A 13,988-nucleotide genomic window follows, 5' to 3' on the forward strand; every position below is an offset into this window, starting at 1 on the left:
GGGCCTCCGCCGTGGCGTCGCCCGGCCTGGCAGGCTGACGGGGTCCTGGCAGAGGCGCTCACCCGCCGGGGTCTAGTGCTCAAGCTCGTCCCTAGTAAAGGCACCGGGAAGCTCTTTTTTTCCAGGTTCAAAACTCCGTACACCTGTTCCAGAGAAACAGGTCGCCTCCGACTTGTGCGGGGGTGACACACCGGGAGTTGGCTCCGAGGCCGGGGCAGTGCCCGCCAGTGCCGAGAGGAGGGGTCGGAGAGGCCCCTGAGAGCCGGTGGCCATGGAGGAGGAGGAGAGCAGATCCAAACGCGACACACAGCCCCACGCTCATCCGCCAAGTACCCACAGAATCCGAGTACCATCTTGACCTGAAGTTCATCAGGGTAACGTGGAACCACCTGCGCCCAAAGGCAGTGTCCAGTGGTGACGCTATAAGAACTCAAAGCTTTCCCAGTGCTCCCCCAAGAGAGCACGGAGAGGTGTGAAATTCTGCAGAGGTGTGTGAGAACAAGGGTTGGAGGCAGTGCCACTTTCAGCACAAATTCCAAAGCTTTTGGAGACACCTGTGTACTACTGAGTATGGATGTTTTGAGTTTCCTGTGTGAAAAAATAATAATGTGGCAACATTGCGTGTGGTTCAGTGCAAACTCTTACCCAGGTTCCTAGTGCTGAGGTCGGTTTTACTCATAGTATGTGGAGAATTGTTTAATGGCAAAAAAAAAAAAAGAAAATAACTCGCAGAACAAGTAATAAACAGCAAGAAAGAAGCATCACTGGTTTTCTGTTTGCAAAAAGTTCTCCCGGTTTTGACTAGGACAGAGTTAGTTTTTAACAGCCAGAAGAGCTCTGTGTTCTGGATTGATTCTGTGATTTGTTGTGAGAAGAATCTTGATAGCACATTGATGTTTATAGTTAGTGCTGAGATATCAAGGACTTTTCAGTGTCCCGTGCTTTTGCCAGTGTGCAGGAGCACAACAGGCTAGGGGGGGAGTGTGGCCAGGACAAAGGACCCACAGCTCCTAACTTAGGATTTGAGCTTAGACCTAGGATCAAGGGCCACACTGGCCAATGGAGTATCCGTATCATGCAATGTCATGCCTGGTATATAGATGAGGGTTGACCAGGAAGAACTTCTTGGTCTTCCAGGAATGCTCTTCCGAGGTCTCTCTCTCTCTTCCTCTTTTTCCTGCCTCTTACTCGTCCAGAATTGTGGTGTCAGGACTTACCTCTTTTGGGATTGTTTGTGGGGACAGGACAGGTGTTGGTCACCTGGTACTGAGCAATTATACTGTGCATCACTTGTTTGCATATGTTATTATCATTATATATATATTCACATATTATTATTTTGTCATTATTACTTTTAACTTTATATTACTATTAAATTGTTCTTAACTCATGAGTCTCCTTCCTTTTTCCCACTTATTTCTCTTCTCCATTCCCTGGGGGTCGGGGAGGGTGAGCGAGTGGCTGGGTTACACAACAAAAGCCAACACAAAATGAAACCAAAATATATTATCCTTTCTGGTTTGCACGTCCCTAGGTGTTTGCAATACCACCTGTACCCATTGCATTGGATTTTGCCACGCTGAACTTGGTTTTTCTAGTTATCTTTTATAGACTTCTTAGTACGTGGGAACAGACCGCACGCTGGAAAACCTGAAAGAAAGTTTTGACTGAGCACTGGCACAGATTGCCCAGAGAGCTTGTGGAGTTTTGCGTTCTTGGAGACAACCCTAAAGCCATCTGAATATGGTCCTGAGCAACCTGCTCCCAGTGGCTCTTCTTGAGCAGGGGGCTGCTCGAGACCTCCTGAGGTCACTTCCAGCGTCAGCTATTCTGTGAAAGTATCAGAAACTTACAGTGATGCCCAGCAGAAGTCTGTCTGTCTGTCTGTCTGTCTCTTAAGCAACACTTGAAAACATAAGGAATGCATACAGGTATAGTTAAGCTATTAAAGTTAACAAGCTGTAAACTTCCCATACAATAATGGCAGCTTTATTATTTTAGCAATTACAGAGTTTTGCAAATACTTCAGTTCAAGATTGGGGATTTAAATGGCAGTACTTCATGTTAACAATGAAGTATTGCCAGACTGGTGTGTAATTACAGGCAAATCCAAGTCTGCTACAAAGTATGGATGACAAATGTATTCTAGTAGCTAGGATGCAAGGGAAATGAAATTCCAGCAAAGATTGTGTCGCTGATCAAACAGTAACAGCTGCTGTAGTGCTCCTCTCTCCTCTATCTCATGTTACAATGGAGGTAGAAGGAGCTGCGGAAAGGCGACAGGACGGGCTGATAGCTGGAATTACTCCACGGACACTGTTAAAATTACAATTTTGTCCCACTAAGTTCAGTGGTTAGTGAGGGATTCGGTACACTGACTCTTACCAGGATTGTATTTCCTCCACAGCTGAATTCTATTAGCAACATCTAAGACTGCTGTCGAGGGAAAGGAACACAGAAAAATGGAGAAACTAGAAATAACAGGGGAACCGAAGAGAAGCTAAGGACTCAAAAATTTCCTTGACTTGGAAGGGGAAAGATCTCTTCAGGTACCAAGGAGGCCTGGGTAATTTGCCCCAGTGAAAGAAAACTGAAAGACTTCACGTGAAGGCAACTAGTGTCATAGTGGTTTTTTTTTGTTTGTTTGTTTTTCGGATTTTTTTTTTTTAAAAGAAACACTCTAAACTGGTATTTGCAGCATTTTGCATTTGAAGGTTCAATTACAGCAAAGGCTGTAAAGATTTTTGTATCAGTAGCAATAAAAGGTCTCAAATCCTTTAGAAAAGCTGTTCCACAGTTCTCCACTGAAGGACGTTTTTGGGAACAGATTAAGGGTCGGGATGATAAATGCGTGTTTACACTTGGTCCCTAGCACACACGTCGAGCCAGAAGGCATTATAATGCTAAAGAATTAATAACGATCTCATACATTTCTTTGCTGCCTACAAGGAACGGTGTTAACTTCTGGCTGTAAAATCTCTAAATACTCTGCACTGGTTAGCTGTGAAGCTGAGGAAAACATCCATTTAACCACAAAATGAAACACAAGTATTGGCACTCTTTCTTTTGGACGGTTCTGATTTTTACTAGTGGTTAGCCAGCTGTTTATCACTGAGGTTATCTTGAGGTTTAAATATGTAGAGCTGTTTTAAAGGTGTAGATTTTAAAATTCATTGTTAAGGGAATTACTGGATCCTCACTGGATTTAGATCCTGTAGCAAGTCCACCCTTTTAGAAACGACACAGCCCTGCTGAGAAGTAGATTGTCATACTTTCAAAAAAAAAAATAAGGCTTCAGCTTGAAAAGTAAAAGTGTCACTCCCAAGAGTCAGGAAACCACAAGGCACAGTCCCAGCCCTTGTGGGATTCCTGCGTGGCCGTTTCCTGGAACACTACCTATATTTTGCTGCTGTTATTTCTCTTGAAAAGTAAAAAAAGTGTTAAAGCAAAAGCTGATGCCTGCTGTTTTGATGTGCACTCTGTGTTTTCACTTGAAGACACAAAATGAGAAGCTAATAGTACCAATAATAGTTATGCAGGTGCTAAATCTCTTCACAGCAAAACATTAAAATTAGGCTCATCAGTCACGTTACTTCCATGTTTAATACCAAACTCCCGAGGGACACCGTATTGATTTTAAATCTACTGATGAAGAAATTCCCATTCTCTTCTACCATTCAAGTGGAGGAGCTTCACTGCTACCTGACTTACTCAGCAAGCACGGTACGCTGGACTACATCTAGGAATCCCTACGCGTTCGATACGCGGCTTAGAAAACTCTGGTGTATTCCTGTGAATTTATTTATCCTCCAAGTAGCGCGTTTCTTACACAATTGTTTTCAAGCTCAAATACACCCTGAAGGAAAGATATAGTCACTATTTTTTTAGGTAACACTGTATTTTAACAGTGGCATTTAAAGTCATAAAGCTTAAAGAATAACTCAAATAACAATGCACAAGAACTGAAGACTGTTCAAAGGTTTATGTATGTACACATACACGATCTACTCATAATCTGGTTAATTTTTACCAATAATATGATCAGTAGACTAGTCAGAAGATACCTCTGTTCCATACTTTCTCATTTATCTTCTGATAAAATGCAAGATAAAATAATTTCCAGCTATAAATGAATCTTCCTCTGAACAAGCTTCTAGGTGTTTTGAGATAGAGGGTGGTTGGAAGGGGAAAATCTGCTAGCGAGACAAACAGAGCAGGGCAGGCATTCCAGAAGGTTGTTACCCTTTAGATTTTAAAATATTTTTTAACTCTCAAGACACTGTTACCACACTCTGCTTTCAGCGTCACAATGATTACATATAAAATTCAAACAAACAAACAAACAAAGAGGTCCAGTTCCTGTATGATCCTAGAAGATGGATGAGGAGATATTTGTGTCCACATACAACTGCCAAAGCACTCCAGTAACAAGAGAATAGTAAGGGAACCTAGATTACATAGATAAATTCTTAAGATTTAATCTTTTGAAATCTATGGCCTTAAACCATCCTCAGAAGAGGAAAGGCATCACTGCAAAGCTATATAGTCCCAATTCCTGAGAGTGATCCAGCCTTTCTTGAGGCTGAGGATAACACTCAATCATCTTTTACAGTAAACTCTCACATCCTAACATAATATTCTTTCAATGAAATGAAACCTAAGGAAAAGTTTATGGGTCCATTCGCATAGGAGACACTTATTTCCCAGCTGGTATATTCTGTAGCATGAAAAGATAATGATTAAGCCAAAGTGACCACTGGAGAAGGCACTTTCCTTGCTGTTAATGACTGGCTGGAGGGTTTCTCCAAAGGCCAAAGAAAAAGCCAGACAGTCATTAACTGCTGAAAATTCCTGACCTAAACGTCATCATCACTATTATAAAACTGGAAAATGAAAAAGTAATTATTTTCTTTGGGTTTTCATATGTATTGAAAAGATAAAATTCCAGTGTCTGTTGCTGTGGATACTGGCCTGCAAGATACTTATCTTTCCCATTCTGGCAGGCTATGCAATGGATAGATCTGGGACTGGCAACCCTTCAAGAATTTGTGCCAGACTGTATTTTCCTTTTCCAAATTACAGGTTAAATGTGCCCACAGAAAGTCAACAGGAATTAGGAGGCGCTGCTAGTAGGCGCTGTCTTGCCTGGGTGTGAGGCAGTCGTCCTCCCCACTCTCACCCAGTCCTTCGCTCAGCAGGAGCCCGAAGCTGGGTTGTCTGGGAGCTGCAAATGGCTCTCAAATCATCATGACTTTCAGCTCCCACCCTGCTGTATACCATTCAAAATCTTGCTAAATACCGTCTTCTGCACTCAGGCAGTATGCTGTTTTCCATGCTATAAACTTCTTGCCTGAGAGGAAAGTAGGAAAGGCGTTTTCTTTGAGCTGACTCACACGTGGACTCACCTTTAAAACATGTCCTTTTTGTACTGCAACCATCTTCAAGAACTGCTCTGAAGACAATATTGCTGTTGCAGCACAAATGATCTGTATTGTTGCTACCATCCACTGATGGCTTCAGCCTATACATTTTTACTCTGTCTGGAAATCTGATGTAAGATTCTCCCCTTCTTATTTTTAAACCAGACTTTTCCCTAACTTTTGACAGACATTTTACTAATATGACTCTAAAAGTAGCTTTACATACGTAGATTTTGCACCACTGCAAGAATTTGATTCCTTCTGTACCTTAGATGACAAAGTGACTTTCCTTTGGCAAAGACTAAAGTCTTTTTGTAACCTTTGGGCTTCAGTGAAAAATGTCATTACTAGACACTGCCTGTGATTATGGTATGCTTTAGACAGAACTTCTGAGTAAGATGGTATTAATGACCCTTTTTCATAATATTTCCATTTTGGTTTTCTATTCTCACACCTGCATAGCACTATTCTGTCTTGAACTGGCATTTATATCTCATACTGACTGGGAAAATGATCCTGCAGCCATTCTGCAGCATTTTTTCCAGAATGGTACCTCCACATTCTCACATTGCCACTTGCCTGATTTCAGTGGGAAGCTGGACAGGCTCTAGAGTTGGTTCTTGCTGTTTTGGATGGTTCTTGACAATTATGAGCAGCAGGAATGGGATTGCGTAAGTGAGGGAAGAGATAAATGTGTTTTCACACCCCAGTGCTTTCTAATTCGTACTCTTGTCATACTCTTCCTAATCCCTTTCAGGGCTGGCTATATTTCAGTATAAAGTGAGTTTTTAGAAAATATTCCCAGGAATTAGTGCTCACATCTCCCCACCTCAGAAGGCTGAGTTTTCTACTTCTGATGAAAGTCACGATCAGAGATGGACCAGCAGCTCTTCTGAAGAACATCAACTAATGTGAGCTCATAAAATCCTGTTGTGGAAGGTGAATGGAAGGTAACGGAGCAGCAATATTCCTCAGAATATTTCAAAAAAGTGCCTTTCTCAGCTGTGTCTTGTTAATAATCACATTTAAATTAAAAGAACACAATTCTTCATAGTTGGCAAACTGAATGCTGAAACTGCTGGGAACTGAAAGTGCAAATGCTCACTGATATAAAACCCTTCACTATACTCTGAACCTCCCCACTTCTGCTAAACCCAGACGTGTTTAGCGTTTATGAGTTACAAATGAAGTTGCGCTTGGTCTGCACTAGTAGGTGAATTTAAAAAAAGTCAACCACACAACAAGCAAATGTTGACTGGAAGGAGTTGCTGTCACCCAACTTCCCAAAATTCATACCGTGGGATAATTGTGACAGACCCTACCAGGAATTCATCTAGTTCTTCAAGGAAGAGTAATTCCTTTTGTCTCACACAGCATAGAAAACAGGCATTCGTCTTTGTCCCACTTACAAGGAAGGTGTTCCCTCAAAATAGAAAATGGCATAGGAAACTGATAACCCAAGAGGTGTTTGAAACCTCAAGGGGCTTCATGCTTTGCTAGCATTTTCCACAAAAACCTGAGCAACATCCATTGAGCAATAACATTTAACATTCAGGGGAATCAGGATCTTTTTTAAAGTGTGATCAGAAAGGAGGACCCTTCATAGGCTGTCACAGTATTGCTCATAACAAAGCAAGCTTTGTTTCATAAAGAAATATCTTGTACTAGAATACCCTGGGGAAACTATAGTTTTGGGTTTTTTTAAACAAAGACGGGAATTTTTGAGTTCGAAGTTCCCTTTAAGTACGCTTCTAACATGAATATGTTTAAGGACGCTCTATCAAGTTCACACATGAAATGTCATCCAGCCGTTAGTATATTTCTATGCAAATACAGCTGTGAAAGCTAATAACCAAAATCTGCATTTTTTTCACGTTTCCAGCGTATTATACAACTTCTCATTCCTTCCTGTTTTGTAGCTCACATTAGCATCTCGTATCAATAAAACAAAGCTCAGGTTATATTGCCTCCTGCTTAAACTCTCTACCAACATCAGAGCTGGACATTTGAATAAGCAATTTAATGTATACATTTTTATTCAGTTCAATATACTGATATTCTCCTGGTAGGAATAAGAATTCTGCAAGATGACTGCAGAGAAACACACCATTCAGAATATGAATTGGAATATTCTCACAACGCTTTTCAGTGAGGATGGTGTGATATTAAGATTAGATCCTGCATATAATCAAATCTTGATGCTTGTACACGCAGTCTGGTATTTCTTTTCCTTTATAAGGTTTGTATGCAAAACCACAGCAATCCAATACTTTGAACATACACCATCTGCAGATACTACACAGTCCAAACTGATGAAAAAATAATGTCAATGAAAATAAAGTGTCTGGGGCACTGCAGCATACAGACTTTGCTAAATTCATCAAAACTAGTTTTACTATTCAGAGGACAGAAAGTACTGCAAAACTAGTCTTTTAAGAACAGCTGGAGTAAATAGGGCTTGTGTCCATCCCTAAATTCAGTCTTGGTGTATAGGTTGAATCTTAGGGAGGTGTAAATATTTCCATAATCTTTCAGATCCTCTGGTATGATACACACAGAATTTCTTCCGAATGGCCCATATTTTCCAAATTTGTTCCCTTTTTATCTCCCAGTACATATAAAAGGTAATAAAATAGAAAAGATAAGATATGTGAAGAGACAACAGGGATTATATTACAAGCAAAAGGTGCCACTACTGAGAATATATCACAGTATTTAGTGAACATAAATAAGCATACCCACAGTTTTTATCCAAAAACACAATAGAGAGAAGACCACAGCACAACAGAAGTCTGAATTTTGTTCAGAAGCAGCACAGTGCCGTAGCTCAGGATACTGTTTGAAAGAGTTAACTGGTTGGGAAGTAAGCTAATAACGGTTTAGATAAATTTTCAGCTATGAAAAGTGATGAATTGACAGATTTCTTAACAAGTAAGGACATTTAAGTAGATGCCATTATCTGTCTTGCCTCTGACCTGGAGGGTCTATGTCTACAATGAAAGGCATAGTCAGTCTCCAAGGGCAAGGCAGCCTTTAATCCCGTAGTGTGATGACTGACAAGGACACCAATTATAATTTAACAAAAGTGAGAGAGACCAATTTCATTACACTGGGGCTTCTATATATACCTTCCTGATCAGCTACTGCCCACAGAGGCTTTTCACTGATTTCACACACTGCACATGACACAAAATATTTTGATTTTACATGGTCTCTCCAAAACTGGCTGAAATCACTCCTGATAACTATCACAGTATTTTTAAACAAACTCTGTTAATCAAAAAGAACAAGACAGTAACCATTCTTGCTCACACCTTCTGTTGTGAAGTGGACTAAAAGAGAGGTTGGACCTAGAAAGGACTCCAATGGACCTCAAATACCTATGTGCAGCTTTACAATCCAAGAAATCCCACAGAGTTATTGCTTACCCTGCAGGGCTGTCTCAGAACAAGATCTCAAATACCATCTGTGCTTAGTGTGGAAGCTGCCAAAATCCCATCCACAGAAACTGTATAGCACAGAGCACTGTAGCTCCCATCCTTCCCTGGAGCCAAGAGTGAAAAAGGATACCTCCATCTTCTTTCTTTAATAGCCTGAAATTCTCACCTGAAGGTAGGCATATGTAAACCACCTTTCAGAACACAGGCCAAGAGAGACTGCTTTCAAAATTGGCCAGCAAGGCCAGGAGGACACCACAGTGATGTCTCCCATCTTTTATTGATTACCTTCTCACTGGGGCCCTTGCCTGGCAAGTGAGATGCCTGGCTTTGGTTCCTCCATCTGTCTGAAGGGGTTCAGACCCCTGCTCTGCGTCTGCAGTTGTAAAATTCCCTTTCTTCATCTAGACACACATAATTTCCCCAAATCAAAACCCCCAGGAAAGGAACGCATTGGTCTCCCAGTCTCAGGCTCAACATGTTATACTCCAGTTGACTTCTTACTCACCACTCGTAGGTGACCAGGCTACTGCAGGGTAATGTATTTCTTCCACTGAGAGCAAACTACTTTGAATTAACTCATGTTTACCAATTGTAAAAGCACATAAGTGGGCAGTTACTGTAAATCAGCTGATTTGTGGGAAAGCTGTTATTCCTCAGTAATTTATTTAGGGGTCTGTATTCTAGAGGGAGAAGTGTTGCTGAAGTGGGAAGTATGAAATGTAAGTAACAATTAGGCTTACTCTTAAATGCCTCAAATAGCTCCAAGGTTATGTTTCCTTTGACAAAATATTCTCAGCGAGCATACTTGCTGCTCTTACGGTGCGTTACATGTTTTGGCTTGTTTGGGATTTTAGTTTTTACACCTTCAGAGTTTAGGACAGTAAAAAAAAAAAGTTTATATATGAATGCCCCATTTTAATTGTTTTATGTTTAAGGTTTTTTTAATTGTGATACTTGCTGAAATAGCAAGATCAATGTAAACTCCATGCTTAGGAAGGCTTAGAAGAATATTAGAATTTCTCTGTCTTAAAAATTCTTTTAAAGTTGCAGCTATTTCTTTGGGATGCAATTTAATGAACATCAGTAATCGGTATTGCTGAGTGGTTTAGTTACTTGGAAAGTAACAGGTTTTGGTACCTAACTTTCGTCTTCTAAGTGTAGAAGTTTTGGTCCTAGCGATATAATTTACCAATTTATCTCTAGGCAATTAAAATATATTCTATAGTTTAACCTTTGGATGATATATAAATACACATAGACACTCCTACAAGGCAATTTGTCTGCCAATCTGGAAAATGCTAACATTATAGTCAATAAGTCAACAGTCTGCAATGTTAAATTATGAAATCAGAAAGAAATCTAGTTCACATTCAAGCTGGATATGAAGATCATAAGAATTTCCCATGTTCTCTGTGGGACAGTGAATTTCAACGATGACTGTATTCTGCCCCAATAATCACGATCTGCACAGCATGTTCAGGTATTGTTGGAGAGATTAAAAACACAAAAACAGAGCAGAACAGCTCAGCATCAGATAATCACAAGCAATTCCATGTCAGCAACAGACAGCTGGAGACATATGCCAGCAATATAGCAAAAGTGGTAAAATGGAGATTTCGTGACAGCAAGGACGTGGAATTCACACGTTAAGCTAAAGCTCAACCAAAAACATTGAAATTGTTGTTCACAAGTAACAGCTCTCTGTCACAGTGTTCAAAAAGTGTACCATTTGACATAAAAATATTTAAAGCAAAAATTAAGCAGAATAAAGTATTTTTTTCTCTTTAATATTTTGTGTGTTGAACCTCTGTATGCTTTCAGTGTTACTGATTATCTTGGACAAAGAGATCAGAATAATATTTCCAGATCAGCTGGAAGAGCTATCCAGTTATGAACCAAGCTCATGTTTTGTGAAAATCTTGTGTGAAAAAGCAGTTTGATGGGGTTTTATCTAAGAATATTTGCTTAAAGTTTTTTGCTTCAAAATACAGTTTAAAAGAAAATGAACAAGGCTGTTTCGTTTGAATTGGCAAAGCTTGAGTCATTCTGTTATTCTCTTCCCCTTGAGTCTCAAGTGCCCATCAACTATTATACTTCTCTGATACTCATTCCCATCTATCCTTGCTTTTCTCTTTCACTTTTTTAATGTAAACGTCTACTAAAAAAAAGGCTGAAAAAATAATTTTATATTTGTTGTTGTGAATCAGAAGTGAGAATAGGGAAAAATACTTAGACTTGTGAAGCAAAAAATAACTTACCTTTCCACTGCTTTCTCTCAGAGCCTCCCTTATAGTCTATAATATATATAGAAAAACTAACTCTGTCCCAGCTGAAACCAGGACACACTCAGAACCTTTTCTTCCTTTTTTTTTGCAGTTGACCATGTAAAATTAGGACAAAAAAAATCGAGGCTCTGAACCTGAAAAAAACCAAGTTTCCTATTTCCAAAAACCTTAGAAAACCCTTTATATGTTGAGTTTCCTATAAAAATGGAAAATAGCTTGAAAATTTTCACGAGAAAGTTGTCTCATGAGTTCATCTCCCCTGCGTATGAACAACAGTTTCAAAGTGATGATATACAGAGGTGATTAGGTCTGAACGTTTTCTGATTCTATTGCTGAGGCTCTGCCTTTGTATCTCAAGCGTTTTGTCCTGGACTCTTTCCATGATAAGATTCCTGAAGCTGCAACTCTCTGGAAGGGTAATGGAGACGAGTGACTTGTGAAGACACTGAGGCCCCAGCCCCTGAGATCTTTGTATTTTAGGACTGGGAGCTTGATGCAGATTGAAGAACAATGTAATGCTTGAGGTGCTGATGAAAGATTTTGAAAAACCAATGCAATAAGAAGTGTCAGCAGGGAACGGCAGATTGATTGCAACAACAAATGCCAAAAAGTTCTGAAAAGAACAATAACGTAGTGCTGAGTAAAAGAAATCAAGAAGAAACGGAAAGGACACTAAGAGCTTGCAGGCCTCCAGCAACTTGTCTGCATATCAACGTGTGTCTGGGGCAATTAATCAAGCAATTTCCATCAATTTTGTTACATTGATGCATAAACTTTGATGATGCTATTCAGTCTAGTTCAGTAGGTTGGGTTGACAGCATCTACCCTAAACTTCAGCATACTAAAACTTGAGCAGCTCATTGAAGCTCATCTTTGGGGCCAATGGAGGGCCACCACCTCCAGAGGAAAGACCACCCATCAATTTAGGGATAGGAAGAACCACTCTCTCCTAAACTGATTCTTGGTTCCTCAATATGTAGCATGGGCTGGACACCTACTATTGGTGGGCCTGAAGCAAGATAGGATGAACTTTAACCTACGCATTCTCCTTCCCCTCAAAATTAATACCTCCATTAATATGCTAGCTTTTTTAGAGAGACAAGCACACAAACTCTAGTTTTGGGATGCAGTGAACCACAAACCTATCTGAACAGAGGCTCAAACCAGCGTACCTAGCCCTGAGAGGCTCTCAGCAAAACAAAGATGATATTCTAGCAGCACAGAGCCCACGCAGCGCCCGTCTGCTGTCACAGAGGGATGTGGCTGAGACAATCCTACATCTGATGATGAAAATCTGTTTTAAGTTGTGTTTGGGTCACTACCATGCAAAATACATTACAGTGGCCTCCATGCTTCTCTCATCTCCAGCTGGAAGCCAGCCCATCAGATCGGCACTACTGGAGAAAGACTAAAGCCATCTTGTAGTCTCACCTTACCCGGGCCTGAACGCTGACTGCTGCAAAAAACATGAATCGGGAGTAAAACAGAGCGTTGAATACATTAATCAAAATGATCACCGTCGCAAGATCTGCTAAGAACAAAGAAAACAAATCCAAGGAAAGTTAACACTAGAAACCATTTGCAAGGCTCCATGAGTCAGCTAATGAAATAACTGTCAATTGTAGACACGAACCTTTTGTGCTTTCACACAATTTAAATATAAAGTAATTTGCATTCAGGAATCCAAATCTCCCTGAAAAAAGATTAACAATAGGATTCACTTTCTTTCCACAACCTTTCTTCTCCCTCCCTTCCCCCCAGGGGTGGCTCTGATAAGGTCACCTTATTAATGCAGATCTCTGTTTTTCAGAAAGCAGCCAGGAGTTTAACTGTTTCACTGTGAAATGATCTATGAGATGAGAACAGTCCATTTTTTATCCTTGATTGATCATTTCAGCATGTATAACAGCAAATCCTAAGGGACACCACTCAAATCCCTGCTTCAGAATGACCTAGAGACTCAACGCTAAAAAGTGTTGCGCTCCACTACACAATCCTTCATCGTTTTTTCTTAACTTAGCATTTTCCACAGAACATAATAAAGTTGCCTTGCATCATTACAGTTCTCTATAGAAAAATCACCTTATAAATAAGCAAAAAGTTTTAACAGCTGAGAATTGGGTGCCACTGCAGCCAGCAAAGGAACTGAGGCATTAAGCCGTTAATACCTTTTCTCCAGACACAAAGGCAGGAGCAGGTCTGTGATCTCAATTCAGGTGTCAGGGCTTCTCATTTCCTTCCCTGGCCACCAGACACCTGTTCCCCTGCTCTTAATATCCTCTGATGGGAACTGCCTAGTGCCAAAATCAGAGGCTCTAGCTCCTAGATGATGAGTTGAAAAGAAAACTATTCCCCATTCCCTCCTTTTTTTTTTTTTTTTTTTTTTGGTTATTTACTGTGTATAAACTTAATCTCAACTCCATTGTTGGGTTATTCTTCTCTGTTCTATGCACTTTCAGCCAACTAATCTTCATTTTGCTTTTTTTGGTGACTTTTTGCTGACGTGTACAGAGTCCTTAAATGAATCATTACGAATATAAATAGCAATGGCTGGATTACAAAGGCTTCTGGAACAGTTGTGATAGTAAATTAGCGGGCAGGCAAACCTATAGCTGCCAGCAGCTGATGTAATATTTTATAGTATTGTTTTCTAGGTTGCATAAGGGAGAACTGTTGTCCTTTGAGCTTCGTTCTGTTTCTTTCAATCTGTCAAACAATTCAACAATTTGATGCTTGCTTAAAGTTCACAGGGAAACACCTGAAGGAATTTACAGGCAAAGGTTCTCTATGCTTATAAACCCCAAATACACAGACTGGGGAGATACAAGTCTGAGACAGAAGCA

General features: G+C 40.2%; 1 protein-coding gene across 1 annotated transcript in view; it reads right to left on the reverse strand.

Annotated features, from left to right (window-relative positions):
- The window catches only part of AGBL4 (AGBL carboxypeptidase 4), a 941,572-nt gene that overhangs the window by 384,442 nt on the left and 543,142 nt on the right, over window positions 1-13,988 (reverse strand). The window lies entirely within an intron of this gene.

Source organism: Tauraco erythrolophus, chromosome 10 (assembly GCF_009769465.1).
Source record: "Tauraco erythrolophus isolate bTauEry1 chromosome 10, bTauEry1.pri, whole genome shotgun sequence".
Lineage (NCBI taxonomy): Eukaryota > Metazoa > Chordata > Aves > Musophagiformes > Musophagidae > Tauraco > Tauraco erythrolophus.